Source organism: Carica papaya, chromosome 8 (assembly GCF_054855325.1).
Source record: "Carica papaya isolate Zhongbai chromosome 8, ASM5485532v1, whole genome shotgun sequence".
Lineage (NCBI taxonomy): Eukaryota > Viridiplantae > Streptophyta > Magnoliopsida > Brassicales > Caricaceae > Carica > Carica papaya.
Window position 1 is genome coordinate 19,591,852 of NC_142316.1, and position 27,245 is coordinate 19,619,096.

The window sequence follows — 27,245 nt, forward strand, 5'->3', positions numbered from 1 at the left end:
CCATAAATCAAGTCGCGCGTAATGTCGAAAGAATCATCTGCAAAAAGATGGGTGCAACACGAGGACCTCCCAAGAAAATGGGTGAAATATAAGGACTTCGCAGGAGGTCACCCATCCGAGTACTTTTCTCGCCCAAGCACCCTTAACTGCGGAGTTCTTATAGAATCCGTTTCATTAGTGCTGGTATGATCCCTCATGTTTCATTCTGCACTGCAAATACTTACACTCTTTCTCCTCCCATCCCCCCTCCCGTAATTTGTTTCCTTGTGCGTGCACTCTGCATCTCTCTTTCTCGTTTTAATATCAAGTAATATGACCCGGCACCGTGACTCACCTTTGCAAATGAACCAGCGGTTTATAATTCCATTCGCGCGTAACGTCGAACAACCCATCCGAAAAAAATAGGTGCAACACGAGGGCTTCACAAGTGGTCACCCATCCGAGTACTACTCTCGCCCAAGCACACTTAACTGCGGAGTTCTGATGGAATCCGAGGCTTTAGTGCTGGTATGATCGCACCTATTTAATTTCGCGCTGTAAATACATACACTCCTTCTCCTTTCTTCCCCCTCCGGTCATTTGTTTCCTTGTGCGTTCACACTTCACCTCTCATTCTCGTTCTAATATCGATTAAAATGCCCCTGCTTCTTGACTCACATTTGCGTATAAACCAGCTGACCCTAATTCCACTCGCGCGTAACATCGAACGACCCGTCTGAAAAAAAATTGGTGCGACACGAGGACTTCCAAAGAGGTCACCCATCCGAGTACTATTCTCGCCCAAGCACACTTAACTGCGGAGTTCTGCTGGGATCCGGTGCATTAGTGCTAGAAAGATTGCACCTGTTTAATTTCGCGCTGCAAATACATAAACTCATTCCCCTTTCATCCCCCTCCCGTCATTTGTTTCCTTGTGCGTGCGCACTGTAGCTCTCGTTCTCGTTCTAATATCAAGTAAAATGCTACAGCGCCGTGACTCACAATTGCGAATAAACCTGAGGACCATAATTCAAGTCGCACGTAATGTCGAAAGAATCATCTGCAAAAAAATGGGTGCAACACGAGAACTTCCTAAGATAATGGGTGAAATATAAGGACTTCGCAGGAGGTCACCCATCCTAGTGCTACTCTCGCCCAAGCACCCTTAACTTGCGGTGTTCTGATAGAATCCGTTGCATTGGTGCTAGTATGATTGCTCATGTTTCATTCTGCGCTGCAAATACATACACTTTTTCTCCCTCCATCCCCCCTCCCGTCATTTGTTTCCTTGTGCGTGCACTCTGCATCTCTCCTTCTCGTACTAATATCGATTAAAATACCCATTTCTCTTGACTCACATTTGCATATAAACCAGTGGACCCTAGTTCCAGTCGCGCGTAACGTCGAACGACCCGTCTGAAAAAAAAAATTAGTGCGACACGAGGACTTCCCAGGAGGTCACCCATCCGAGTACAACTCCCGCCCAAGCACACTTAACTGCAGAGTTCTAATGAGATCCGGTGCATTAGTGATGGTATGATCGCACCTGTTTAATTTCACGATGCAAATACATAAACTCCTTCTCCTTTCTTCCCCCTCAAGTCATTTGTTTCCTTGTGCGTGCGCACTGCACCTCTTGTTCTCGTTCAAATATCAAGTAAAATGCCACGGCGCCGTGACTCACATTTGCGAATAAATCTGTAGACCATAATTAAAGTCGCACGTAACGTCGAACGGCACATCTGAAGAAAAGAAAATGTGTGCAACACGAGAACTTCACAAGAAAATGGGTGAAATATAAGGACTTCGCAGGAGGTAACCCATGCTAGTACTACTCTCGCCCAACCACGCTTACCTACGGAGTTCTGATAGAATCCGTTCCATTAGTGCTGGTATGATCGCACCTGTTTCATTTCGTGCTGAAAATACATACACTCCTTCTCCTTCCCTCCCCCTCCCATCAATTGTTTCCTTGTGCGTTCACACTGCACCTCTCCTTCTCGTTTTAATATCGATTAAAATGCCCCTGCTTCTTGACTCACATTTGCGAATAAACCAGCGGACCCTAGTTCCACTCGCGCGTAACGTCGAACGACCCGTCTGAAAAAAAATTGGTGCGACACGAGGACTTCCCAGGAGGTCACCCATCCGAGTACTACTCTCAGCCAAACACACTTGACTGCGGAGTTCTGATGGGATCCGGTGCATAAGTGCTGGTATGATCGCACCCGTTTAATTCGCGCTGCAAATACATAAACTCCTTCTCCTTTCTTCCCCCTCCTGTCATTTGTTTCCTTGTGCGTGCGCACTGCACCTCCCGTTCTCGTTCTAATATCAAGTAAAATTCTACACCGTCGTGACTCACATTTGCGAATAAACTTGAGGACCATAATTCAAGTCGCGCGTAACGTCGAAAGAATCATCTGCAAAAAAATGGGTGCAACACAAGGACTTCACAAGAAAATGGGTGAAATATAAGGACTTCGCAGGAGGTAACCCATGCTAGTACTACTCTCGCCCAAGCACCCTTACCTACAAAGTTCTGATCGAATTCGTTGCATTAGTGCTGGTATGATCGCACCCGTTTCATTTAGTGCTCAAAATACATACACTTCTTCTCCTTCCCTCCCCCTCCCATCAATTGTTTCCTTGTGCGTTTACACTGCACCTCTCCTTCTCGTTCTAATATCGATTAAAATGCCCCTGCTTCTTGACTCACATTTGCGTATAAACCAGCGGACCCTAAGTCCAGTCGCGCGTAACGTCGAACGACCCGTCTGAAAATAAATTGGTGCGACACGAGGACTTCCCAGGAGGTCACCCATCCAAGTACTACTCTCGCCCAAGCACACTTAACTGCGGAGTTCTGATGGGATCCGGTGCATTAATGCTGGTATGATCGCACCTGTTTAATTTTGCGCTGCAAATACATATACTCCTCCTTTCTTCCCCCTCCCAACATTTGTTTCCTTGTGCGTGCGCACTGCACCTCCCGTGCTCGTTCTAATATCAAGTAAAATGCCACGGTGCCATGACTCACATTTGCGAATAAACCTGAGGACCATAATTCAAGTCGCGTGTATCGTCGAAAGAATCATCTGCAAAAAAATGGGTGTAACACGAGGACTTCCTAAGAAAATGGGTGAAATATAAGGACTTCACAGGAGGTCACCAATCCTAGTGCTACTCTCGCCCAAGCACCCTTAACTTGCGGAGTTCTGATAGAATCCGTTGCATTGGTGCTGGTATGATTGCTCATGTTTCATTATGCGCTGCAAATACATACACTTTTTCTCCCTCCATCCCCCCTCCCGTCATTTGTTTCCTTGTGCAAGTATTCTGTATCTCTCCTTCTCGTTCTAATATCGATTAAAATGCCCCAGCTTCTTGACTCACATTTGCGTATAAACCAACGGATCCTAGTTCCAATCGCGAGTAACGTCGAACGACCCGTCTGAAAATAAATTGGTTCGACACGAGGACTTCCCAGGAGGTCACCCATCCGAGTACTACTCTTGCCCAAGCACACTTAGCTGCGGAGTTCTGATGGGGTCCGGTGCATTAATGCTGGTATGATCGCACCCATTTAATTTTGCGCTGCAAATACATATACTCCTTCTCCTTTCTTCCCCCTCCCATCATTTGTTTCCTTGTGCGTGCGCACTGCACCTCCCGTGCTCGTTCTAATATCAAGTAAAATGCTACGGTGCCGTGACTCACATTTGCGAATAAACCTGAGGACCATAATTCAAGTCACGCGTATTGTCGAAAGAATCATCTGCAAAAAAATGGGTGCAACACGAGGACTTCCTAAGAAAATGGGTGAGATATAGGGACTTCGTAGGAGGTCACCCATCCTAGTGCTACTCTCGCCCAAGAACTCTTAACTTGCGGAGTTCTGATAGAATCTGTTGCATTGGTGCTGGTATAATTGCTCATGTTTCATTCTGTGCTGCAAATACATACACTTTTTCTCCCTCCATCTCCCCTCCCATCAATTGTTTCCTTGTGCGTTCACACTGCACCTCTCCTTCTCGTTCTAATATCGATTAAAATGCCCCTGCTTCTTGACTCACATTTGCGAATAAACCTGAGGACCATAATTCAAGTCGCGCGTAACGTTGAAAGAATCATCTGCAAAAAAATGGGTGCAACACGAGGACTTTACAAGAAAATGGGTGAAATATAAGGACTTCGCAGGAGGTAACCCATGCTAGTACTACTCTCGCCCAAGCACCCTTATGTATGGAGTTCTGATAGAATCCGATGCATTAGTGCTGGTATGATCGCACCTGTTTCATTTCGTGCTGAAATTACATACACTCTTTCTCCTTCCCTCCCCCTCCCGTCATTTGTTTCCTTGTGCGTGCACTCTGCATCTCTCTTTCTCGTTCTAATATCGATTAAAATGCCCCTGCTTCTTGACTCACATTTGCGTATAAACCAGCGGATCCGAGTTCCAGTCCCGCATAACGTCGAACGACGCGTCTGAAAAAAAATTGGTTCGACACGAGGACTTCCCGAGAGGTCACCCATCTGAGTACTAATATCGCCCAAGCACACTTAACTGCGGTGTTCTGATGGAGTTCGGTGCATTAATGCTGGTATGATCGCACCCGTTTAATTTTGCGCTGCAAATACATATACTCCTTCTCCTTTCTTCCCCCTCCCATCATTTGTTTGCTTGTGCGTGCGCACTGCACCTCCCGTGCTCGTTCTAATATCAAGTAAAATGCTACGGTGCCGTGACTCACATTTGCGAATAAACCTGAGGACCATAATTCAAGTCGCGCGTATTGTCGAAAGAATCATATGCAAAAAAATGGGTGCAACACGAGGATTTCCTAAGAAAATGGTTGAAATATAAGGACTTCGCAGGAGGTCATCCATCCTAGTGCTACTCTCGCCCAAGAACCCTTAACTTGCGGAGTTCTGATAGAATCTGTTGCATTGGTGCTGGTATGATTGCTCATGTTTCATTCTGCGCTGCAAATACATACACTTTTTCTCCCTCTATCCCCCCTCCCGTCAATTGTTTCCTTGTGCGTTCACACTGCACCTCTCCTTCTCGTTCTAATATCGATTAAAATGCCCCTGCTTCTTGACTCACATTTGCGAATAAACCTGAGGACCATAATTCAAGTAGCGCGTAACGTCGAAAGAATAATCTGCAAAAAAATGGGTGCAACACGAGGACTTTACAAGAAAATGGGTGAAATATATGGACTTCGCATGAGGTAACCCATGCTAGTACTACTCTCGCCCAAGCACCCTTACGTATGGAGTTCTGATAGAATCCGATGCATTAGTGCTGGTATGATTGCACCTGTTTCATTTCGTGCTGAAAATACATGCACTCTTTCTCCATCCCTCCCCCTCCCGTCATTTGTTTCCTTGTGCGTGCACTCTGCATCTCTCTTTTTCGTTCTAATATCGATTAAAATGCCCCTGCTTCTTGACTCACATTTGCGTATAAACCAGTGGACCCTAGTTGCAGTCGCGCATAACGTCAAACGACCGGTCTGAAAAAAAAAATTAGTGCGACAAGAGGACTTCCCAGGGGGTCACCCATCCGAGTATTACTCTCGCCGAAGCACACTTAACTGCGGATTTCTAATGGGATCCGGTGCATTAGTGCTAGTATGATCGCACCTTTCTAATTTTGCGCTGCAAATACATAAACTCCTTCTCCTTTCTTCCCCCTCCCGTCATTTGTTTCCTTGTGCGTGCACACTGCACCTCACGTTCTCGTTCAAATATCAAGTAAAATGCCACGGCGCCGTGACTCACATTTGCGAATAAATCTGCGGACCATAATTAAAGTCGAGCGTAACGTCGACCGGCACATCTGAAAAAAAGAAAATGGGTGCAGCACGAGAACTTCCCAGGAGGTAACCCATCATTGTACTACTTTCGCCAAAGCACACTTAACTGCGGAGTTCTGCAGTTAAGTGTGCTTGGGCGAGAGTAGTACTCAGATGGGTGACCACTTGGGAAGCCCTCGTGTTGCACCCATTTTTTTGCAGATGATTCTTTCGACGTTACGCGCGACTTGAATTATGGTCCTCAGGTTTATTCGCAAATGTGAGTCACGGCGCTGTAGCATTTTACTTGATATTAGAACGAGAACGGGAGGTGCAGTGCGCACGCACAAGGAAACAAATGACGGGAGGGGGAAGAAAGGGGAATGAGTTTATGTATTTGCAGCGCAAAATTAAACAGGTGCGATCATACCAGCACTAATGCACTGGATCCCATCAGAACTCCGCAGTGAAGTGTGCTTGGGCGAGATTAGTACTCGGATGGGTGACCTCCTGGGAAGTCCTCGTGTCGCACCAATTTTTTTTCAGACAGGTCGTTCGACGTTACGCGTGTCTAGAACTAGTGTCCGCTGGTTTATACGCAAATGTGAGTCAAGAAGCAGGGGCATTTTAATCGATATTACAACGAGAATGAGAGGTAAAGTGTGAACGCACAAGGAAACAAATGACGGGACGGGGAAGAAAGGAGAAGGAGTGTATGTATTTGCAGCGCGAAATTAGTCAGGTGCGATGATACCAGCACTAAAGCTCCAGATCCCATCAGAACTCCGCAGTTAAGCGTGCTTGGGCGAGAGTAGTACTCGGATGGGTGACAACTTGGGAAGCCCTCGTGTTGCACCAATTTTTTTTCGGATGGGTTGTTCGACGTTATGCGCGAATGAAATTATAAACCGTTGGTTCATTTGCAAAGGTGAGTCACGTTGCCGGGGCATATTACTTGATATTAGAACGAGAAAGAGAGATGCAGAGTGCACGCACAAGGAAACAAATGACGGGAGGGGGGATGGAAGGAGAAAGAGTGTATGTATTTGTAGTGCAGAATGAAACATGAGGGATCATACCAGCACTAATGCAACGGATTCTATCAGAACTCCGCAGTTAAGGGTGCTTGGGCGAGAAAAGTACTCGGATGGATGACCTCCTGCGAAGTCCTTATATTTCACCCATTTTCTTGGGAGGTCCTCGTGTTGCACACATCTTTTTGCAGATGATTCTTTCGACGTTACGCGCGACTTGATTTATGGTCCGCAGATTTATTCGCAAATGTGAGTCACGGCGCCGTGGCATTTTACTTGATATTAGAACGAGTACGGGAGGTGCAGTGCGCACGCACAAGGAAACAAATGACGGGATGAGGAAGAAAAGAGAATGAGTGTATGTATTTGAAGCGCAAAATTAAATAAGTGGCATCATACCAGCACTACTGCACTGGATCCCATCAAAACTCTGCAGTTAAGTGTGCTTGGGCAAGAGTAGTACTCGGATGGGTGACCTCTTGGGAAGTCCTCGTATTGCAACAAGTTTTTTTCAGATGGGTCGTTCGACGTTACGCGCGACTGGAACTATGGTCTGCTGGTTTATACGCAAATGTGAGTCAAGAATCAGGGGAATTTTAATCGATATTAGAACGAGAAGGAGAGGTGCAGTGTGAACGCACAAGGAAACAAATGATGGGAGGGGGGGAGGGAAGAAGGAATGTATGTATTTTCAGCACGAAATTAAACAGGTGCGGTCACACCAGCACAAATGCACCGGATCCCATCAGAACTCCGCAGTTAAGTGTGCTTTGGCGAAAGTAGTACAATGATGTGTTACCTCCTGGGAAGTCCTCGTGTCACACCAATTTTTTTCAGACGAGTCGTTCGACGTTACGCGCGTCTGGAACTAGGGTCCACTGGTTTATACGCAAATGTGAGTCACGAAGCAGGGGCATTTTAATCGATATTAGAACGAGAAGGAGAGATGCAGAGTGCACGCACAAGGAAACAAATGACGGGAGGGGGGATGGAGGGAGAAAAAGTGTATGTATTTGCAGCGCAGAATGAAACATGAGCAATCATACCAGCACCAATGCAACGGATTCTATCAGAACTCCGCAAGTTAAGGGTGCTTGGGCGAGAGTAGCACTAGGAAGGGTGACCTCCTGCGAAGTCCTTATATTTCACCCATTTTTTTGCAGATGATTCTTTCGACGATACGCGCGACTTGAATTATGGTCTTCAGGTTTATTCGCAAATGTGAGTCACGGCACCGTAGCATTTTACTTGATATTAGAACGAGCACGGTAGGTGCAGTGCGCACGCACAAGGAAACAAATGACGGGAGGGGGAAGAATGGAGAAGGAGTTTATGTATTTGCAGCGCAAAATTAAACGGGTGCGATCATACCAGCATTAATGCACCGGATTCCATCAGAACTCCGCAGTTAAGTGTGCTTGGGCGAGAGTAGTACTCGGATGGGTGACCTCCTGGGAAGTCCTCGTGTCGCACCAATTTACTTTCAGACGGGTCGTTCGACGTTACGCGCGACTGGAACTAGGATCCCCTGGTTTATACTCATATGTGAGTCAAGAAGCAAGGGCATTTTAATCGATATTAGAACGAGAAGGAGAGATGCAGAGTGCACGCACAAGGAAACAAATGACGGGAGGGGGGATGGAGGGAGAAAAATTCTATGTATTTTCAGCACGAAATGAAACAGGTGCGATCATACCAGCACTAATGCAACGGATTCTATCAGAACTCCGTAGGTAAGGGTGCTTGGGCGAGAGTAGTACTAGCATGGGTTACCTCCTGCGAAGTCCTTATATTTCACCCATTTTCTTGTGAAGTCCTCGTGTTGCACCCATTTTTTTGCAGATGATTCTTTCGACGTTACGCACGACTTGAATTATGGTCCTCAGGTTTATTCGCAAATGTGAGTCACGGCGCTGTAGCATTTTACTTGATATTTGAACGAGAACGGGAGGAGCAATGCGCACGCACAAGGAAACAAATGACGGGAGGGGGAAGAAATGAGAAGGAGTTTATGTATTTGCAGCGCGAAATTAATCAGGTGCGATCATACCAGCACTAATGCAACAAATCCCATCATAACTCCGCAGTTAATTGTGCTTAGGCGAGAGTAGTACTCGGATGGGTGACCACTTGGGAAGTCCTCGTGTTGCACCCATTTTTTTGCAGATGATTCTTTCAACGTTACGTACGACTTGAATTATGGTCCTCAGGTTTATTCGCAAATGTGAGTCACAGCGGTGTAGCATTTTACTTGATATTAGAACAAGAACGGATGGTGCAGTGCGCACGCACAAGGAAACAAATGACGGGAGGGGGAAGAAAGGGGAATGAGTTTATGTATTTGCAGCGCAAAATTAAACAGGTGCGATCATACCAGCACTAATGCACCGGATCCCATCAGAACTCCGCAGTGAAGTGTGCTTGGGCGAGAGTAGTACTCGGATGTGTGACCTCTTGGGAAGTCCTCGTATCGCAACAATTTTTTTTCAGAGGGGTCGTTCGACGTTATGCGCGACTGGAACTATGGTCCGCTGGTTTATACGCAAATGTGAGTCAAGAATCAGGGGAATTTTAATCGATATTAGAACGAGAAGGAGAGGTGCAGTGTGAACGCACAAGGAAACAAATGATGGGAGGGGGGGAGGGAAGAAGGAGTGTATGTATTTTCAGCACGAAATTAAACAGGTGCGGTCACACCAGCACAAATGCACCGGATCCCATCAGAACTCCGCAGTTAAGTGTGCTTTGGCGAAAGTAGTACAATGATGTGTTACCTCTTGGGAAGTTCTCGTATTGCACCCATTTTCTTTTTTTCAGATGTGCCGTTCGACGTTACGCGCGATTTTAATTATGGTCCGCAGATTTATTCGCAAATGTGAGTCACGGCGCCGTGGTATTCTACTTGATATTTGAACGAGAACGAGAAGTGCAGTGCGCACGCAAAAGGAAACAAATGACGGGAGGGGGAAGAAAGGAGAAGGAGTTTATGTATTTGCAGCGCGAAATTAAACAGGTGCGATCATACCAGCACTAATGCACCAGATCCCATCAAAACTCCTCAGTTAAGTGTGCTTGGGCGAGAGTAGTACTCGGATGGGTGACCTCTTGGGAAGTCCTCATGTCGCACTAATTTTTTTTTCAGACGGATCGTTCGACGTAACGCGCGACTGGAACTAGGGTCCACTGATTTATACGCAAATGTGAGTCAAGAAGCAGGGGTATTTTAATCGATATTGGAACGAGAAGGAGAGATGCAGAGTGCACGCACAAGGAAATAAATGACGGGAGGGGGGATGGAGGGAGAAAAAGTGTATGTATTTGCAGCGCAGAATGAAACATGAGCAATCATACCAGCACCAATGCAACGGATTCTGTCAGAACTCCACAAGTTAAGGGTGCTTGGGCGAGAGTAGCACTAGGATGGGTGACCTCCTGCGAAGTCCTTATATTTCACCAATTTTCTTAGGAAGTCCTCGTGTTGCACCCATTTTTTTTGCCGATGATTCTTTCGACGATACGCGCGACTTGAATTATGGTCCTCAGGTTTATTTGCAAATGTGAGTCACGACACCGTAGCATTTTACTTGATATTAGAACGAGCACGGGAGGTGCAGTGCTCACGCACAAGGAAACAAATGACGGGAGGGGGAAGAAAGGAGAAGGAGTTTATGTATTTGCAGCGCAGAATTAAATGGGTGCGATAATACCAGCACTAATGCACCGGATCCCAACAGAACTCCGCAGTTAAGTGTGCTTAGGCGAGAGTAGTACTCGGATGGGTGACCTTCTGGGAAGTCCTCGTGTCGCACCAATTTATTTTCAGACAGGTCGTTCGACGTTACGCGCGACTGAAACTCGTGTCCGCTGGTTTATACGCAAATGTGAGTCAAGAAGCAGGGGCATTTTAATCGATATTAGAACGAGAAGGAGAGGTGCAGTGTGAACGCACAAGGAAACAATTGATGGGAGGGGGGGGGGGAGGAAGGAGAAGGAGTGTATGTATTTTCAGCACGAAATGAAATAGGTGCGATCATACCATCATTAATGCAACGGATTCTATCAGAACTCCGTAGGTAAGGGTGTTTGGGCGAGAGTAGTACTAGCATGGGTTACCTCCTGCGAAGTCCTTATATTTCACCCATTTTCTTCTGAAGTCCTCGTGTTGCACCCATTTTTTGCAGACGATTCTTTCGACGTTACGCGTGACTTGAATTATGGTCCTCAGGTTTATTCGCAAATGTGAGTCACGACGCCGTGGCATTTTACTTGATATTAGAACGAGAACGGGAGGTGTAGTGCGCACGCACAAGGAAACAAATGACGAGAGGGGGAAGAAAGGAGAAGGAGTTTATGTATTTGCAGCGCGAAATTAAACGGGTGCGATCATACAAGCGCTAATGCACTGGATCCCATCAGAACCCTGTAGGGAAGTGTGCTTGGGCGAGAGTAGTACTCGGATGGGTGACCTCCTGGGAAGTCCTCGTGTCGCAACAATTTTTTTTCAGACGGGTCGTTCGACGTTACGCGCGACTGGAACTCGTGTCCGCTGGTTTATACGCAAATGTGAGTCTAGAAGCAGGGGCATTTTAATCGAAATTAGAACGAGAAGGAGAAGTGCAGTGTGAACGCACAAGGAAACAATTGATGGGAGGGGGAGGGAAGGAGAAGGAGTGTATGTATTTTCAGCACGAAATGAAACAGGTGCGATCAAACCAGCACAAATGCAACGGATTCTGTCAGAACTCCGTATGTAAGGGTGCTTGGGCGAGAGTAGTACTACCATGGGTTACCTCCTGCGAAGTCCTTATATTTCACCCATTTTCTTGTGAAGTCCTCGTGTTGCACCCATTTTTTTTTAGATGATTCTTTCGACGTTACGCACGACTTGAATTATGGTCCTCAGGTTTATTCGCAAATGTGAGTCACGGCGCTGTAGCATTTTACTTGATATTAGAACGAGAACGGGAGGTGCAGTGCGCACGCACAAGGAAACAAATGACGGGAGGGGGAAGAAAGGGGAATGAGTTTATGTATTTGCAGTGCAAAACTAAACAGGTGCGATCATACCAGCACTAAAGCCCCGGATCCCATCCGAACTCCGCAGTTAAGTGTGCTTGGGCGAGATTAGTATTCGGATGGTTGATCTCCTTAGAAGTCCTCGTGTCGCACAAATTTTTTTTCAGACGGGTCGTTCGACGTTACGCGCATCTGGAACTAGGGTCTGCTGGTTTATACGCAAATGTGAGTCAAGAAGCAGGGGCAATTTAATTGATATTAGAACGAGAATGAGAGGTGAAGTGTGAACGCACACGGAAACAAATGGCGGGAGGGGGAAGAAAGGAGGAGTGTATGTATTTGCAGCGCGAAATTAAACAGGTGCGATTATACCAGCACTACAGCCCCGGATCCCATCAGAACTCCGCAGTTAAGTGTGCTTGGGCGAGAGTAGTACTCGGATCGGTGACCACCTGGGAAGCCCTCGTGTTGCACCTATTTTTTTTCAGATGGGTTGTTCGACATTACGCGCGAATGGAATTCTAAACCGCTGGTTCATTTGCAAAGGTGAGTCACGGCACTGTGGCATTTTACTTGATATTTGAACGAGAACGAGAGGTGCAGTGCGCACGCACAAGGAAACAAATGACGGGACGGGGGATGGAAGGAGAAAGAGTGTATGTATTTGCAATGTAGAATGAAACATGAGGGATCATACCAGCACTAATGCAACGGATTCTATCAGAACTCCACAGTTAAGGGTGCTTGGGCGAGAAAAGTACTCGGATGGGTGACCTCCTGCGAAGTCCTTATATTTCACCCATTTTCTTGGGAGGTCCTCGTGTTGCACCCATCTTTTTGCAGATGATTCTTTCGACATTACGCGCGACTTGATTTATGGTCCGCAGGTTTATTCGCAAATGTGAGTCACGGCACCGTGGTATTTTACTTGATATTAGAACGAGTACGGGAGGTGCAGTGCGCACGCACAAGGAAACAAATGACGGGAGGAGGAAGAATAGAGAAGGAGTGTATGTATTTAACGCGCAAAATTAAACAAGTGGCATCATACCAGCACTAATGCACTTGATCCCATCAGAACTCTGCATTTAAGTGTGCTTGGACGAGAGTAGTACTCGGATGGGTGACCTCTTGGGAAGTTCTCGTATCGCAACAATTTTTTTTCAGATGGGTCGTTCGACGTTACGCGCGACTGGAACTATGGTCTGCTGGTTTATACGCAAATGTGAGTCAAGAATCAGGGGCATTTTCATCGATGTTAGAACGAGAAGGAGAGGTGCAGTGTGAACGCGCAAGGAAACAAATGATGGGAGGGGGGGAGGGAAGAAGGAGTGAATGTATTTTCAGCACGAAATTAAACAGGCGCGGTCACACCAGCACAAATGCACCGGATCCCAAGAGGTCACACATTTGCGAATAAACCTGAGGACCATAATTCAAGTCGCGCGTATCGTCGAAAGAATCATCTGCAAAAAAATGGGTGAAATATAAGGACTTCGCAGGAGGTCACCCATCCTAGTGCTACTCTCGCCCAAGCACCCTTAACTTGCGGAGTTCTGATAGAATCTGTTGCATTGGTGCTGGTATGATTGCTCATGTTTAATTCTGTGCTGCAAATACATACACTTTTTCTCCCTGCATCACCCCTCCCGTCATTTGTTTCCCTGTGCGTGCACTCTGCATCTCTCCTTCTCGTTCTAATATCGATTAAAATGCCCCTGCTTCTGGACTCACATTTGCGTATAAACCAGTGGACCCTAGTTCTAGTCGCGCGTAACGTCGAACGACCCGTCAGAAAAAAAAATTATTGCAACGCGAGGACTTCCCAGGAGGTCACACATCCGAGTACTACTCTCGCCCAAGCACACTTAACTGCGGAGTTCTGATGGGATCCGGTGCATTAGTGCTGGTATGATCGTACCTGTTTAATTTTGCGCTGCAAGTACATAAATTCCTTCTCCTTTCTTCCCCCTCCCGTCATTTGTTTCCAAGTGCGTGCGCACTGCACCTCTCGTTCTCGTTCAAATATTAAGTACAATGCCACGGCGACGTGACTCACATTTGCGAATAAATCTGCGGACCATAATTAAAGTCGCGCGTAACGTCGAACGGCACATCTGCAAAAAAAGAAAATGGGTGCAACACGAGAACTTCCCACGAGGTAACCCATCATTGTACTACTTTCACCAAAGCACACTTAACTGCGTAGTTCTGATGGGATCCGGTGCATTTGTGCTGGTATGATCGCACCTGTTTAATTTTGCGTTGCAAATACATAAACTCATTCCCCTTTCTTCCCCCTCCCGTCATTTGTTTCCTTGTGCGTGCGCACTGCACCTCACGTGCTCCTTCTAATATAAAGTAAAATGCTACGGTGCCGTGACTCACATTTGCGAATAAACCTGAGGACCATAATTCAAGTCGCGCGTATCGTCGAAAGAATCATCTGCAAAAAAAATAGGTGCAACACGAGAACTTCCTAAGAAAATGGGTGAAATATAAGGACTTCGCAGGAGGTAACCCATGCTAGTACTACTCTCACCCAAGCACCCTTACCTACGGAGTTCTGATAGAATCCGTTGCATTAGTGCTGGTATGATCGCACCTGTTTCATTTCGTGCTGAAAATACATACACTCCTTCTCCTTCCCTCCCCGTCCCATCAATTGTTTCCTTGTGTGTTCACACTGCACATCTCATTCTCGTTCTAATATCGATTAAAATGCCCCTGCTTCTTGACTCACATTTGCGTATAAACCAGCGGAACCTAGTTCCAGTCGCGCGTAACGTCGAACGACTCGTCTGAAAAAAAATTGGTGCGACACGAGGACTTCGCAGGAGGTCACCCATCCGAGTACTACTCTCGCCCAAGCACACTTAACTGCGGAGTTCTGATGGGATCCGGTGCATTAGTGCTGGTATGATCGCACCTGTTTAATTTTGCGCTGCAAATACATAAATTCCTTCTCCTTTCTTCCCCCTCCCGTCATTTGTTTCCAAGTGCGTGCGCACTGCACCTCTCGTTCTCATTCAAATATCAAGTACAATGCCACGGTGCCGTGACTCACATTTGCGAATAAATCTGCGGACCATAATTAAAGTCGCGCGTAACGTCGAACGACACATCTGAAAAAAAGAAAATGGGTGCAACACGAGAACTTCCCACGAGGTAACCCATCATTGTACTACTTTCACCAAAGCACACTTAACTGCGGAGTTCTGATGGGATCCGGTGCATTTGTGCTGGTATGATCGCACCTGTTTAATTTTGCGCTGCAAATACATAAACTCATTCCCCTTTCTTCCCCCTCCCGTCATTTGTTTCCTTGTGCGTGCGCACTGCACCTCCCGTGCTCCTTCTAATATAAAGTAAAATACTACGGTGCCGTGACTCACATTTGCGAATAAACCTGAGGACCATAATTCAAGTCGCGCGTATCGTCGAAAGAATCATCTGCAAAAAAAATGGGTGCAACACGAGGACTTCCTAAGAAAATTTGTGAAATATAAGGACTTCTCAGGTGGTGACCCATCCGAGTACTACTCTCGCCCAAGCACACTTAACTGCGGAGTTCTGATGGAATCCGGACCTTTAGTGCTGGTATGATCGCACCTGTTTAATTTCGTGCTGCAAATACATACACTCCTTCTCATTTCTTCCCCCTCCCGTCATTTGTTTCCTTGTGCGTTCACACTTCACCTCTCATTCTCGTTCTAATATCGATTAAAATGCCCCTGCTTCTTGACTCACATTTGCGTATAAACCAGCAGACCCTAGTTCCAGACGCGCGTAATGTCGAACGACCCATTTGAAAAAAAATTGGTGCGACACGAGGACTTCCCAGGAGGTCACCCATCCGAGTACTAATCTCGCCCAAGCAGACTTCACTGCGGAGTTCTGATGGGATCCAGTGTATTAGTGCTAGTATGATCGCACCTGTTTAATTTTGCACTGCAAATACATAAACTCATTCTCCTTTCTTCCCCCTCCCATCATTTGTTTCCTTGTGCGTGCGCACTGCACCTCCCGTTCTCGTTCTAATATCAAGTAAAATGCTACAGTGCCGTGACTCACATTTGCGAATAAACCTGAGGACCATAATTCAAGTCGCGCGTAACGTCGAAAGAATCATCTGCAAAAAAATGGGTGCAACACGAGGACTTCACAAGAAAATGGGTGAAATATAAGGACTTCGCAGGAGGTAACCCATCCGAGTACTACTCTCGCCCAAGCACACTTAAATGCGGAGTTGTGATGGGATCCGGTGCATTAGTGCTTGTATGATCGCACCTGTTTAATTTCGCGCTGCAAATACATAAACTCCTTCTCCTTTCTTCCCCCTCCCGTCATTTGTTTCCTTGTGCGTGCGCACTGAACCTCTCGTTCTCGTTCAAATATCAGGTAAAATACCACGGTCCCGTGACTCACATTTGCGAATAAATCTGCGGACCATAATTAAAGTCGCGCGTAACGTCGAACGGCACATCTGAAAAAAAGAAAATGGGTGCAACACGAGAACCTCCCAGGAGGTAACCCATCATTGTACTACTTTCGCCAAAGCACACTTAACTGCGGAGTTCAGATGGGATCCTGTGCATTTGTGCTGGTGTGACCGCATCTGTTTAATTTCGTGCTGAAAATACATACACTCCTTCTTCCCTCCCCCCCTCCCATCATTTGTTTCCTTGTGCGTTCACACTGCACCTCTCCTTCTCGTTCTAATATCGATTAAAATGCCCCTGATTCTTGACTCACATTTGCGTATAAACCAGCGGACCATAGTTCCAGTCGCGCGTAATGTCGAACGACCCATCTGAAAAAAAATTATTGCGATACGAGGACTTCCAAAGAGGTCACCCATCCGAGTACTACTCTCGCCCAAGCACACTTAACTGCAGAGTTCTGATGGGATCCAGTGCATTAGTGCTGGTATGATGCCACTTGTTTAATTTTGTGCTTCAAATACATACACTTCTTCTCTTTTCTTCCTCCTCCCGTCATTTGTTTCCTTGTGCGTGCGCACTGCACCTCCCGTTCTCGTTCAAATATCAAGTAAAATGCCACGGCGCCGTGACTCACATTTGCGAATAAATCTGCGGATCATAATTAAAGTCGCGCGTAACGTCGAACGACACATCTGAAAAAAAAAAAATGGGTGCAACACGAGAACTTTCATGGAGGTAACCCATCATTGTACTACTTTCGCCAAAGCACACTTAACTGCGGAGTTCTGATGGGATCCGGTGCATTTGTGCTGGTGTGACCGCACCTGTTTAATTTCGTGCTGAAAATACATACACTCCTTCTTCCCTCCCTGCCTCCCATCATTTGTTTCCTTGTGCGTTCACACTGCAACTCTCATTCTCGTCCTAACATCGATTAAAATGCCCCTGATTCTTGACTCACATTTGCGTATAAACCAGCGGACCATAGTTCCATTCGCGCGTAACGTCGAACGTCCCCTCTGAAAAAAAATTGTTGCGATACGAGGACTTCCCAAGAGGTCACCCATCCGAGTACTACTCTCGCCCAAGCACACTTCACTGTTGAGTTCTGATGGGATCCGGTGCATCAGTGCTGGTATGATCGCACCTGTTTAATTTCGCGCTGCAAATACATAAACTCATTCCCCTTTCTTCCCCCTCCCGTCATTTATTTCCTTGTGCGTGCGCACTGCACCTCTCGTTCTCGTTCAAATATCATGTAAAATGCCACGGCGCCGTGACTCACATTTGCAAATAAATCTGCGGACCATAATTAAAGTCGCGCGTAACGTCGAACGGCACATCTGAAAAAAAAAAAAATGGGTGCAACACGAGAACTTCCCATGAGGTAACCCATCATTGTACTACTTTCGCCAAAGCACACTTAACTGCGGAGTTCTGATTGGATCCGGTGCATTTGTGTTGGTGTGACCGCACCTGTTTAATTTCGTTCTGAAAATACATACACTCCTTTTTGCCTCCCCCCTCCCATCATTTGTTTCCTTGTGCGTTCACACTGCACCTCTCATTCTCGTTCTAATATCGATTAAAATGCCCCTAATTCTTGACTCACATTTGCGTATAAACCAGCGGACCATAGTTCCAGTAGCGCGTAACGTCGAACGACCCATCTGAAAAAAAATTGTTGCGATACGAGGACTTCCCAAGAGGTCACCCATCCGACTACTACTCTCGCCCAAGCACACTTAACTGCAGAATTCTGATGGGATCCAGAGCATTAGTGCTGGTATGATGCCACTTGTTTAATTTTGCGTTTCAAATACATACACTTCTTCTCTTTTCTTCCTCCTCCCGTCATTTGTTTCCTTTTGCGTGCGCACTGCACCTCTCGTTCTCGTTCTAATATCAAGTAAAATGCCACGGCGCCGTGACTCACATTTGCGAATAAACCTGCGGACCATAAATCAAGTCGCGCGTAACGTCGAAAGAATCATCTGCAAAAAGATGGGTGCAACACGAGGACCTCCCAAGAAAATGGGTGAAATATAAGGACTTCGCAGGAGGTCACCCATCTGAGTACTTTTCTCGCCCAAGCACCCTTAACTGCGGAGTTCTGATAGAATCCGTTGCATTAGTACTGGTATGATCCCTCATGCTTCATTCTGCACTGCAAATACGTACACTCTTCCTCCTCCCATCCCTTCTCCCGTCATTTGTTTCCTTGTGCGTGCACTCTGCATCTCTCTTTCTCGTTCTAATATCAAGTAATATGCCCCAGCACCGTGACTCACCTTTGTAAATGAACCAGTGGTTTATAATTCTATTCGCGCGTAACGTCGAACAACACATCCGAGAAAAAAAAGGTGCAACACGAGGGCTTCCCAAGTGGTCACCCATCCGAGTACTACTCTCGCTCAAGCACACCTAACTGCGGAGTTCTGATGGGATCCGGGGCTTTAGTGCTGGTATGATCGCACCTGTTTAATTTCGCGCTGCAAATACATACACTCCTTCACCTTTCTTCCCCCTCCGTCATTTGTTTCCTTGTGCGTTCACACTTCATCTCTCCTTCTCGTTCTAATGTCGATTAAAATGCCCCTGCTTCTTGAGTCACATTTGCGTATAAACCAGCGGACCCTAGTTCCAGAGGCGCGTAGCGTCGAACGACCCGTCTGAAAAAAAATTGGGGCGACACGAGGACTTCCAAGGAGGTCACCCATCCGAGTACTAATCTCGCCCAAGCACACTTAAGTGCGGAGTTCTAATGGGATCCGGTGCATTAGTGCTGGTATGATCGCACCTATTTAATTTCGCGCTACAAATTCATAAACTCATTCCCCTTTCTTCCCCCTCCCGTCATTTGTTTCCTTGTGCGTGCGCACTGCACCTCCCGTTCTCGTTCTAATATCAAGTAAAATGCCACAGCACCGTGACTCACATTTGCGAATAAACCTAAGGACCATAATTCAAGTCGCGCGTAACGTCGAAAGAATCACCTGCAATAAAATGGGTGCAACACGAGGACTTCACAAGAAAATGGGTGAAATATAAGGACTTTGCAGGAGGTAATCCATGCTAGTAATACTCTCGCCAAAGCACCCTTACCTGCGGAGTTCTGATAGAATCTGTTGCATTAGTGCTGGTATAATCGCACCTGTTTCATTTCGTGCTGAAAATACAAACACTCCTTCTCCTTCCCTCCCTCTCCCATCAATTGTTTCCTTGTGCGTTCACACTGCACCTCTCCTTCTCGTTCTAATATCGATTAAAATGCCCCTGCTTCTTTACTCACATTTGCGTATAAACCAGCGGACCCTTGTTCCAGTCGCGCGTAAAGTCGAACGACCCGTCTGAAAAAAAATTGGTGCGACACGAGGACTTCCAAGGAGGTCACCCATGCGAGTACTACACTCACCCAAGCACACTTAACTGCGGAGTTCTGATGGGATCCGGTGCATTAGTGCTGGTATGATCAAACCCGTTTAATTTCGAACTGCAAATATATAAACTCCTTCTCCTTTCTTCCCCCTCCCGTCATTTGTTTCCTTCTGCGTGTGCACTGCACCTCCCGTGCTCGTTCTAATATCAAGTAAAATACTACGGTGCCGTGACTCACATTTGCGAATAAACCTGAGGACCATAATTCAAGTCGCGCGTAACGTCGAAAGAATCATTTGCAAAAAAATAGGTGCAACACGAGGACTTTACAAGAAAATGGGTGAAATATAAGGACTTCACAGGAGGTAAGCCATGCTAGTACTACTCTCGCCCAAGCACCCTTACCTACGGAGTTCTGATAGAATCCACTGCATTAGTGCTGGTATGATCGCACCTGTTTAATTCTGCACTGCAAATACATACACTCTTTCTCCTCCCATCCCCCCTCCCGTCATTTGTTTCCTTGTGCGTGCACTCTGCATCTCTCTTTCTCGTTCTAATATCAAGTAATATGCCCCGGCACCGTGAGTCACCTTTGCAAATAAACCAGTGATTTATAATTCCATTCGCGTGTAACGTCGAACAACCCATCCGAATACTAATCTCGCCCAAGCAAACTTCACTGCGGAGTTCTGATGGGATCTGGTGCATTAGTGCTGGTATGTTCGCACCTGTTTAATTTTGCACTGCAAATACATAAACTCATTCCCCTTTCTACCCCCTCCCGTCATTTGTTTCCTTGTGCATGCACACTGCACCTCCTGTTCTCGTTCAAATATCAAGAAAATGCTATAGCACCGTGACTCACATTTGCGAATAAACCTGAGGACCATAATTCAAGTCGCGCGTAACGTCAAAAGAATCATCTGCAAAAAAATGGGTGCAACACGAGGACTTAACAAGAAAATGGGTGAAATATAAGGACTTCGCAGGAGGTAACCCATGCTAGTACTACTCTCGCCCAAGCACACTTAACTGCGGAGTTCTGATGGGATCCGGTGCATTAGTGCTGGTATGATCGCACCCGTTTAATTTCGTGCTGCAAATAGATAAACTCCTTCTCATTTCTTCCACCTCCCGTCATTTGTTTCCTTGTGCGTGCGCACTGCACCTCCCGTGCTCATCCTAATATCAGGTAAAATACTACGGTGCCGTGACTCACATTTACGAATAAACCTGAGGACCATAATTCAAGTCGCGCATAATGTCGAAAGAATCATCTGCAAAAAAATGGGTGCAACACGAGGACTTCACAAGAAAATGAGTGAAATATAAGGACTTCGCAGGAGGTAACCCATACTAGTACTACTCTCGCCGAAGCACCCTTACCTACGAAGTTCTGATAGAATCCGCTGCATTAGTGCTAGTATGATCGCACTTGTTTCATTTCGTGCTGAAAATACATACACTCCTTCTCCTTTCCTCCCCCTCCCATCAATTGTTTCCATGTGCGTTCACACTGCACCTCTCATTCTCGTTCTAATATCAATTAAAATGCCCCTGCTTCTTGACTCACATTTGTGTATAAACGAGTGGAACCCAGTTCCAGTCGCGCGTAACGTCGAATGACCCGTCTGAAAAATAATTGGTGCAACACGAGGATTTCCCAGGAGATCAGCCATCCGAGTACTACCCTCTCCCAAGCGCACTTAACTGCGAAGTTCTGATGGGATCCGGTGCATTAGTCCTGGTATGATCGCACCCATTTTATTCTGCGCTGCAAAAACATAAACTCCTTCTCCTTTCTTCCCCCTCCCGTCATTTGTTTCCTTGTGCGTGCGCACTGCACCTCCCGTGCTCGTTCTAATATCAAGTAAAATGCTACAGTGCCGTGACTCACATTTGCGAATAAACCTGAGGACCATAATTCAAGTCGCGCGTATCGTCGAAAGAATCATCTGTAAAAAAAATGGGTGCAACACGAGAACTTCCTAAGAAAATTGGTGAAATATAAGGACTTCGTAGGAGGTCACCCATCCTAGTGCTACACTCGCCCAAGCACCCTAACTTGCGGAGTTCTGATAGAATCCGTTGCATTGGTGCTGGTATGATTGCTCATGTTTCATTCTGCGCTGCAAATACATACACTTTTTCTCCCTCCATCCCCCCTCCCGTCATTTGTTTCCTTGTGCGTGCACTCTGCATCTCTCCTTCTCGTTCTAATATTGATTAAAATGCCCCTGCTTCTTGACTCACATTTGTGTATAAACCAGGGGACCCTAGTTCCAGTCGCGTGTAACGTCGAACGACCCGTCTGAAAAAAAAAAATTAGTGCGACACAAGGACTTCCAGGAGGACACCCATCCGAGTACAACTCTCGCCCAAGCACACTTAACTGCGGAGTTCTGATGGGATCCGGTGCATTAGTGCTGGTATGATCGCACCTGTTTAATTTCGCGCTGCAAATACATAAACTCCTTCTCCTTTCTTCCCCCTCCCGTCATTTGTTTCCATGTGCGTGCGCACTGCACCTCTCGTTCTCGTTCAAATATCAAGTAAAATACCACGGTGCCGTGACTCACATTTGCGAATAAATCTGCGGACCATAATTAAAGTCGCGCGTAACGTCGAACGGCACATCTGAAAAAAAGAAAATGGGTGCAACACGAGAACTTCCCATGAGGTAACCCATCATTGTACTACTTTCGCCAAAGCACACTTAACTGCGGAGTTCTGATGGGATCCGGTGCATTTGTGCTGGTGTGACCGCACCTGTTTAATTTCGTGCTGAAAATACATACACTCCTTCTTCCCTCCCCCCTCCCCTCATTTGTTTCCTTGTGCGTTCACACTGCACCTCTCCTTCTCGTTCTAATATCGATTAAAATGCCGCTGATTCTTGACTCACATTTGCGTATAAACCAGCGGACCATAGTTCCAGTCGCGCGTAACGTCGAACGACCCATCTGAAAAAAAATTATTGCGATACGAGGACTTCCCAAGAGGTCACCCATCCGAGTACTACTCTCGTCCAAGCAAACTTAACTGCAGAGTTCTAATGGGATCCATTACAGTAGTGCTGGTATGATGCCACTTGTTTAATTTTGGGCTTCAAATACATACACTCATTCTCGTTTCTTCCTCATCCCGTCATTTGCTTCCTTGTGCGTGCGCACTGCACCTCCCGTACTCGTTCTAATATCAAGTAAAATGCCACGGTGCCGTGACTCACATTTGCGAATAAATCTGCGGACCATAAATCAAGTCGCGCGTAATGTCGAAAGAATCATCTGCAAAAAGATGGGTGCAACACGAGGACCTCCCAAGAAAATGGGTGAAATATAAGGACTTCGCAGGAGGTCAGCCATCCGAGTACTTTTCTCGCCCAAGCACCCTTAACTGCGGAGTTCTGATAGAATCCGTTGCATTAGTGCTGGTATGATCCCTCATGTTTCATTCTGCACTGCAAATACATACACTCTTTCTCCTTCCGTCCCCCCTCCCGTCATTTGTTTCCTTGTGCGTGCGCACTGAACCTCTCGTTCTCTTTCAAATATCAAGTAAAATGCCACGGCACCGTGACTCACATTTGCGAATAAATCTGCAGACGATAATTAAAGTCGCGCGTAACGTTGCACGGCACATTTGAAAAAAAGAAAATGGGTGCAACACGAGAACTTCCCAGGAGGTAACCCATCATTGTACTACTTTCGCCAAAGCACACTTAACTGCGGAGTTCTGATGGGATCCGGTGCATTTGTGCTGGTGTGACCGCACCTGTTTAATTTCGTGCGGAAAATACATACACTCCTTCTTCCCTCCCCCCCTCCCATCATTTGTTTCCTTGTGCGTTCACACTGCACCTCTCCTTCTCGTTCTAATATCGATTAAAATGCCCCTGATTCTTGACTCACATTTTCGTATAAACCAGCGGACCATAGTTCCAGTCGCGCGTAACATCGAACGACCCATCTGAAAAAAAATGGTTACGATACGAGGACTTCCCAAGAGGTCATCCATCCGAGTACTACTCTCGACCACGCACACTTAACTGCAGAGTTCTGATGGGATCCAGTGCATTAGTGCTGGTTTGATGCCACTTGTTTAATTTTGCGCTTCAAATACATACACTCCTTCTCTTTTCTTCCTCCTCCCGTCATTTGTTTCCTTGTGCGTGCGCACTGCACCTCCCGTACTCGTTCTAATATCAAGTAAAATGCCACGGCGCGGTGACTCACATTTGCGAATAAACCTGCGGACCATAAATCATTTCCCGCGTAACGTCGAAAGAATCATCTGCAAAAAGATGGGTGCAACACGAGGACCTCCCGAGAAAATGGGTGAAATATAAGGACTTCGCAGGAGGTAACCCATCCGAGTAATACTCTCGCCCAAGCACACTTAACTGCATAGTTCTGATGGGATCCGGGGCTTTAGTGCTGGTATGATCACACCTGTTTAATTTCGCACTGCAAATACATACACTCCTTCTCCTTTCTTCCCCCTCCCGTCAATTGTTTCCTTGTGCGTTCACACTGCACCTCTCATTCTCGTTCTAATATCGATTAAAATAACCCTGCTTCTTGACTCACATTTGCGTATAAACCAGCGGACCCTAGTTCCAGTCGTGTGTAACGTCGAACGACCTGTCTGAAAAAAAAATTATTGCGACACGAGGACTTCCCAAGAGGTCACCCATCCGAGTACTACTCTCACCCAAGCACACTTAACTGCGGAGTTCTGATGGGATCCGGTGCATTAGTGGTGGTATGATCACACCTGGTGAATTCCGCGCTGCAAATACATAAACTCCTTTCCATTTCTTCCCCCTCCCGTCATTTCTTTCGTTGTGCGTGCGCACTGCACCTCCCGTCATTTGTTTCCTTGTGCGTGCACTCTTCATCTCTCTTTCTCGTTCTAATATCAAGTAATATACCTCGGCACTGTGACTCACCTTTCCAAATGAACCAGCGGTTTATAATTTCATTCGCGCGTAACGTCAAAAAATCCATCCGAAAAAAAATAGGTGCAACACGAGGGCTTCCCAAGTGGTCACCCATCCGAGTACTACTGTCGCCCTAGCACACTTAACTACGGAGTTCTGATGGGATCCGGTGCATTAGTGCTTGTATGATCGCACCTGTTTAATTTGGCACTGCAAATACATAAACGCATTCCCCTTTCTTCCCCCTCCCGTCATTTGTTTCCTTGTGCGTGCGCACTGCACCTCCCGTTCTCGTTCTAATATCAAGTAAAATGCTACAGCGCCGTGACTCACATTTGCGAATAAACCTGAGGACCATAATTCAAGTCGCGCGTAACGTCGAAAGAATCATCTGCAAAAAAATGGGTGCAACACGAGGACTTCACAAGAAAATGGGTGAAATATAAGGACTTCGCAGGAGGTAACCCATGCTAGTACTACTCTCGCCCAAGCACCCTTACCTACGGTGTTCTGATAGAATCCGTTGCATTAGTGTTTGTATGATCGCACCTGTTCCATTTCGTGCTGAAAATAGATACACTCCTTCTCCTTCCCTCCCCCACCCATCAATTGTTTCCTTGTGCGTTCACACTGCACCTCTCCTTCTCGTTCTAATATCGATTAAAATGCCCCTGCTTCTTGACTCACATTTGCGTATAAACAAGCGGACCCCAGTTCCAGTCGAGCGTAACGTCGAACGACCCGTCTGAAAAAAAATTGGTGCGACACGAGGACTTCCTAGGAGGTCTCCCATTCGAGTACTACTCTCGCCCAAGCACACTTAACTGCGGAGTTCTGATGGGATCCGGTGCATTAGTGCTGGTATGATCGCAACCGTTTAATTCTGCGCTGCAAATACATAAACTTCTTCTCCTTTTTTCTCCCTCCCGTCATTTGTTTCCTTGTGCGTGCGCACTGCACCTCCCGTGCTCGTTCTAATATCAAGAAAAAATCTACGGTGCCGTGACTCAAATTTGCGAATAAACCTGAGGACCATAATTCAAGTCGCGCGTATCGTCGAAAGAATCATCTGCAAAAAAATGTGTGCAACACGAGGACTTCCAAAGAAAATGGGTGAAATATAAGGACTTCGCCGGAGGTCACCCATCCTAGTGCTACTCTCGCCCAAGCACCCTTAACTTGCGGAGTTCTAATAGAATTCGTTGCACGTGTGCTGGTATGATTGCTCATGTTTCATTCTGCGCTGCAAATACATACACTTTTTCTCCCTCCATCCCCCCTCCCGTCATTTGTTTCCTTGTGCGTGCACTATGCATCTCTCCTTCTCATTCTAATATCGATTAAAATGCCCATGCTTCTTGACTCACATTTGCGTATAAACCAGTGTACCCTAGTTCCAGTCGCGCGTAACGTCGAACGACCCGTCTGAAAAAAAAAAATAGTGCGTCATGAGGACTTCCCAGGAGGTCACCCATCTAAGTACTACTATGGCCCAAGCAAACTTAACTGCAGGTTCTAATGGGATCCGGTGCATTAGTGCTGGTATGATCGCACCTGTTTAATTTTGCGCTGTAAATACATAAACTTCTTTTCCTTTCTTCCCCCTCCCGTCATTTGTTTCCTTGTGCGTGCGCACTGCACCTCTCGTTCTCATTCAAATATCAAGTAAAATGTCACGGCGCCGTGACTCACCTTCGTGAATAAATCTGCGGACCATAATTAAAGTTGCGCGTAACGTCGAACGACACATCTGAAAAAAAAAAATGGGTGCAACACGAGAACTTCCCAGGAGGTAACCCATCATTGTACTACTTTCGCCAAAGCACACTTAACTGTGGAGTTCTGATGGGATCCGGTGCGTTAGTGCTGGTGTGACCGCACCTGTTTAATTTCGTGCTGAAAATACATGCACTCCTTCTTCCCTCCCCCCCTCCCATCATTTGTTTCCTTGTGCGTTCACACTGCACCTCTCCTTCTCGTTCTAATATCGATTAAAATGCCCCTGCTTCTTGACTCACATTTGCGTGTAAACCAGCGGACCCCAGTTCCAATCGCGCGTAACGTCGAACGACCCGTCTGAAAAAAAATTGGTGCGACACGAGGACTTCCCAGGAGGTCACCCATCCGAGTACTACTCTCGCCCAAGCACACTTAACTGCGGAGTTCTGATGGGATCCGGTGCATTAGTGCTGGTATGATCGAACCCGTTTAATTTCGCGCTGCAAATACATAAACGCCTTCTCCTTTCTTCCCCCTCCCGTCATTTGTTTCCTTGTGCGTGCGCACTGCACCTCCCGTGCTCGTTCTAATATCAGGTAAAATACTATGGTGCCGTGACTCAAATTTGCGAATAAACCTGAGGACTATAATTCAAAAAAATGGGTGCAACACGAGGACTTCACAAGAAAATGGGTGAAATATAAGGACTTCGCAGGATGTAACCCATGCTAGTACTACCCTCGCCCAAGCACCCTTACCTACGGAGTTCTGATAGAATCCGTTGCATTAGTGCTGGTATGATCGCACTTGTTTCATTTCGTGCTGAAAATACATACACTCCTTCTCCTTCCCTCCCCATCCCGTCAATTGTTTCCTTGTGCGTTCACACTGCACCTCTCCTTTTCGTTCTAATATCGATTAAAAT

The 27,245-nt window shown here is 46.4% G+C and overlaps 5 non-coding genes and 42 pseudogenes across 5 annotated transcripts; 14 read left to right on the top strand and 33 right to left on the bottom strand.

Annotated features, from left to right (window-relative positions):
• Window positions 1–402: 402 nt before the first annotated feature.
• Window positions 403–521, bottom strand: LOC148249723 (5S ribosomal RNA; annotated as a pseudogene).
• Window positions 522–726: 205 nt separating this feature from the next.
• Window positions 727–845, bottom strand: LOC148249724 (5S ribosomal RNA; annotated as a pseudogene).
• Window positions 846–1,408: 563 nt separating this feature from the next.
• Window positions 1,409–1,527, bottom strand: LOC148249725 (5S ribosomal RNA; annotated as a pseudogene).
• A 563-nt stretch (window positions 1,528–2,090) lies between these two features.
• Window positions 2,091–2,209, bottom strand: LOC148249726 (5S ribosomal RNA; annotated as a pseudogene).
• A 558-nt stretch (window positions 2,210–2,767) lies between these two features.
• LOC148249727 (5S ribosomal RNA) lies at window positions 2,768–2,886 on the bottom strand. The gene has a single exon (XR_015814835.1). It is a non-coding gene; the product is annotated as a 5S ribosomal RNA (ribosomal RNA).
• Window positions 2,887–3,444: 558 nt separating this feature from the next.
• LOC148249728 (5S ribosomal RNA) lies at window positions 3,445–3,563 on the bottom strand (annotated as a pseudogene).
• Window positions 3,564–5,514: 1,951 nt separating this feature from the next.
• On the bottom strand, window positions 5,515–5,633 carry LOC148249729 (5S ribosomal RNA; annotated as a pseudogene).
• A 566-nt stretch (window positions 5,634–6,199) lies between these two features.
• Window positions 6,200–6,318, top strand: LOC148249730 (5S ribosomal RNA). Its single transcript, XR_015814834.1, has one exon. It is a non-coding gene; the product is annotated as a 5S ribosomal RNA (ribosomal RNA).
• A 205-nt stretch (window positions 6,319–6,523) lies between these two features.
• LOC148249731 (5S ribosomal RNA) lies at window positions 6,524–6,642 on the top strand (annotated as a pseudogene).
• Window positions 6,643–7,203: 561 nt separating this feature from the next.
• LOC148249732 (5S ribosomal RNA) lies at window positions 7,204–7,321 on the top strand (annotated as a pseudogene).
• A 204-nt stretch (window positions 7,322–7,525) lies between these two features.
• LOC148249733 (5S ribosomal RNA) lies at window positions 7,526–7,644 on the top strand (annotated as a pseudogene).
• Window positions 7,645–8,174: 530 nt separating this feature from the next.
• LOC148249734 (5S ribosomal RNA) lies at window positions 8,175–8,293 on the top strand. Its single transcript, XR_015814622.1, has one exon. It is a non-coding gene; the product is annotated as a 5S ribosomal RNA (ribosomal RNA).
• A 560-nt stretch (window positions 8,294–8,853) lies between these two features.
• Window positions 8,854–8,972, top strand: LOC148249735 (5S ribosomal RNA; annotated as a pseudogene).
• A 205-nt stretch (window positions 8,973–9,177) lies between these two features.
• On the top strand, window positions 9,178–9,296 carry LOC148249736 (5S ribosomal RNA; annotated as a pseudogene).
• Window positions 9,297–9,500: 204 nt separating this feature from the next.
• On the top strand, window positions 9,501–9,619 carry LOC148249737 (5S ribosomal RNA; annotated as a pseudogene).
• A 209-nt stretch (window positions 9,620–9,828) lies between these two features.
• LOC148249738 (5S ribosomal RNA) lies at window positions 9,829–9,947 on the top strand (annotated as a pseudogene).
• Window positions 9,948–10,510: 563 nt separating this feature from the next.
• Window positions 10,511–10,629, top strand: LOC148249739 (5S ribosomal RNA; annotated as a pseudogene).
• A 563-nt stretch (window positions 10,630–11,192) lies between these two features.
• Window positions 11,193–11,311, top strand: LOC148249740 (5S ribosomal RNA; annotated as a pseudogene).
• Window positions 11,312–11,870: 559 nt separating this feature from the next.
• Window positions 11,871–11,989, top strand: LOC148249741 (5S ribosomal RNA; annotated as a pseudogene).
• A 202-nt stretch (window positions 11,990–12,191) lies between these two features.
• Window positions 12,192–12,310, top strand: LOC148249742 (5S ribosomal RNA; annotated as a pseudogene).
• A 561-nt stretch (window positions 12,311–12,871) lies between these two features.
• On the top strand, window positions 12,872–12,989 carry LOC148249743 (5S ribosomal RNA; annotated as a pseudogene).
• A 648-nt stretch (window positions 12,990–13,637) lies between these two features.
• Window positions 13,638–13,756, bottom strand: LOC148249744 (5S ribosomal RNA; annotated as a pseudogene).
• A 210-nt stretch (window positions 13,757–13,966) lies between these two features.
• LOC148249745 (5S ribosomal RNA) lies at window positions 13,967–14,085 on the bottom strand (annotated as a pseudogene).
• Window positions 14,086–14,321: 236 nt separating this feature from the next.
• LOC148249746 (5S ribosomal RNA) lies at window positions 14,322–14,440 on the bottom strand (annotated as a pseudogene).
• A 205-nt stretch (window positions 14,441–14,645) lies between these two features.
• LOC148249747 (5S ribosomal RNA) lies at window positions 14,646–14,764 on the bottom strand. Its single transcript, XR_015815846.1, has one exon. It is a non-coding gene; the product is annotated as a 5S ribosomal RNA (ribosomal RNA).
• Window positions 14,765–14,973: 209 nt separating this feature from the next.
• On the bottom strand, window positions 14,974–15,092 carry LOC148249748 (5S ribosomal RNA; annotated as a pseudogene).
• A 236-nt stretch (window positions 15,093–15,328) lies between these two features.
• Window positions 15,329–15,447, bottom strand: LOC148249749 (5S ribosomal RNA; annotated as a pseudogene).
• Window positions 15,448–15,652: 205 nt separating this feature from the next.
• LOC148249750 (5S ribosomal RNA) lies at window positions 15,653–15,771 on the bottom strand (annotated as a pseudogene).
• Window positions 15,772–16,334: 563 nt separating this feature from the next.
• On the bottom strand, window positions 16,335–16,453 carry LOC148249751 (5S ribosomal RNA; annotated as a pseudogene).
• Window positions 16,454–16,657: 204 nt separating this feature from the next.
• LOC148249752 (5S ribosomal RNA) lies at window positions 16,658–16,775 on the bottom strand (annotated as a pseudogene).
• A 210-nt stretch (window positions 16,776–16,985) lies between these two features.
• LOC148249753 (5S ribosomal RNA) lies at window positions 16,986–17,104 on the bottom strand (annotated as a pseudogene).
• Window positions 17,105–17,308: 204 nt separating this feature from the next.
• Window positions 17,309–17,427, bottom strand: LOC148249754 (5S ribosomal RNA; annotated as a pseudogene).
• Window positions 17,428–17,637: 210 nt separating this feature from the next.
• Window positions 17,638–17,756, bottom strand: LOC148249755 (5S ribosomal RNA; annotated as a pseudogene).
• A 203-nt stretch (window positions 17,757–17,959) lies between these two features.
• LOC148249756 (5S ribosomal RNA) lies at window positions 17,960–18,077 on the bottom strand (annotated as a pseudogene).
• Window positions 18,078–18,638: 561 nt separating this feature from the next.
• Window positions 18,639–18,757, bottom strand: LOC148249757 (5S ribosomal RNA; annotated as a pseudogene).
• Window positions 18,758–18,961: 204 nt separating this feature from the next.
• Window positions 18,962–19,080, bottom strand: LOC148249758 (5S ribosomal RNA; annotated as a pseudogene).
• A 559-nt stretch (window positions 19,081–19,639) lies between these two features.
• LOC148249759 (5S ribosomal RNA) lies at window positions 19,640–19,758 on the bottom strand (annotated as a pseudogene).
• An 865-nt stretch (window positions 19,759–20,623) lies between these two features.
• LOC148249760 (5S ribosomal RNA) lies at window positions 20,624–20,742 on the bottom strand (annotated as a pseudogene).
• A 559-nt stretch (window positions 20,743–21,301) lies between these two features.
• LOC148249761 (5S ribosomal RNA) lies at window positions 21,302–21,420 on the bottom strand (annotated as a pseudogene).
• A 564-nt stretch (window positions 21,421–21,984) lies between these two features.
• On the bottom strand, window positions 21,985–22,102 carry LOC148249762 (5S ribosomal RNA; annotated as a pseudogene).
• A 209-nt stretch (window positions 22,103–22,311) lies between these two features.
• On the bottom strand, window positions 22,312–22,430 carry LOC148249763 (5S ribosomal RNA; annotated as a pseudogene).
• Window positions 22,431–23,316: 886 nt separating this feature from the next.
• On the bottom strand, window positions 23,317–23,435 carry LOC148249764 (5S ribosomal RNA; annotated as a pseudogene).
• An 883-nt stretch (window positions 23,436–24,318) lies between these two features.
• LOC148249765 (5S ribosomal RNA) lies at window positions 24,319–24,437 on the bottom strand (annotated as a pseudogene).
• Window positions 24,438–24,679: 242 nt separating this feature from the next.
• Window positions 24,680–24,798, bottom strand: LOC148249766 (5S ribosomal RNA; annotated as a pseudogene).
• Window positions 24,799–25,357: 559 nt separating this feature from the next.
• Window positions 25,358–25,476, bottom strand: LOC148249767 (5S ribosomal RNA; annotated as a pseudogene).
• An 889-nt stretch (window positions 25,477–26,365) lies between these two features.
• On the bottom strand, window positions 26,366–26,484 carry LOC148249768 (5S ribosomal RNA; annotated as a pseudogene).
• Window positions 26,485–26,688: 204 nt separating this feature from the next.
• On the bottom strand, window positions 26,689–26,807 carry LOC148249769 (5S ribosomal RNA). Its single transcript, XR_015815227.1, has one exon. It is a non-coding gene; the product is annotated as a 5S ribosomal RNA (ribosomal RNA).
• Between the last annotated feature and the right edge of the window lie 438 nt (window positions 26,808–27,245).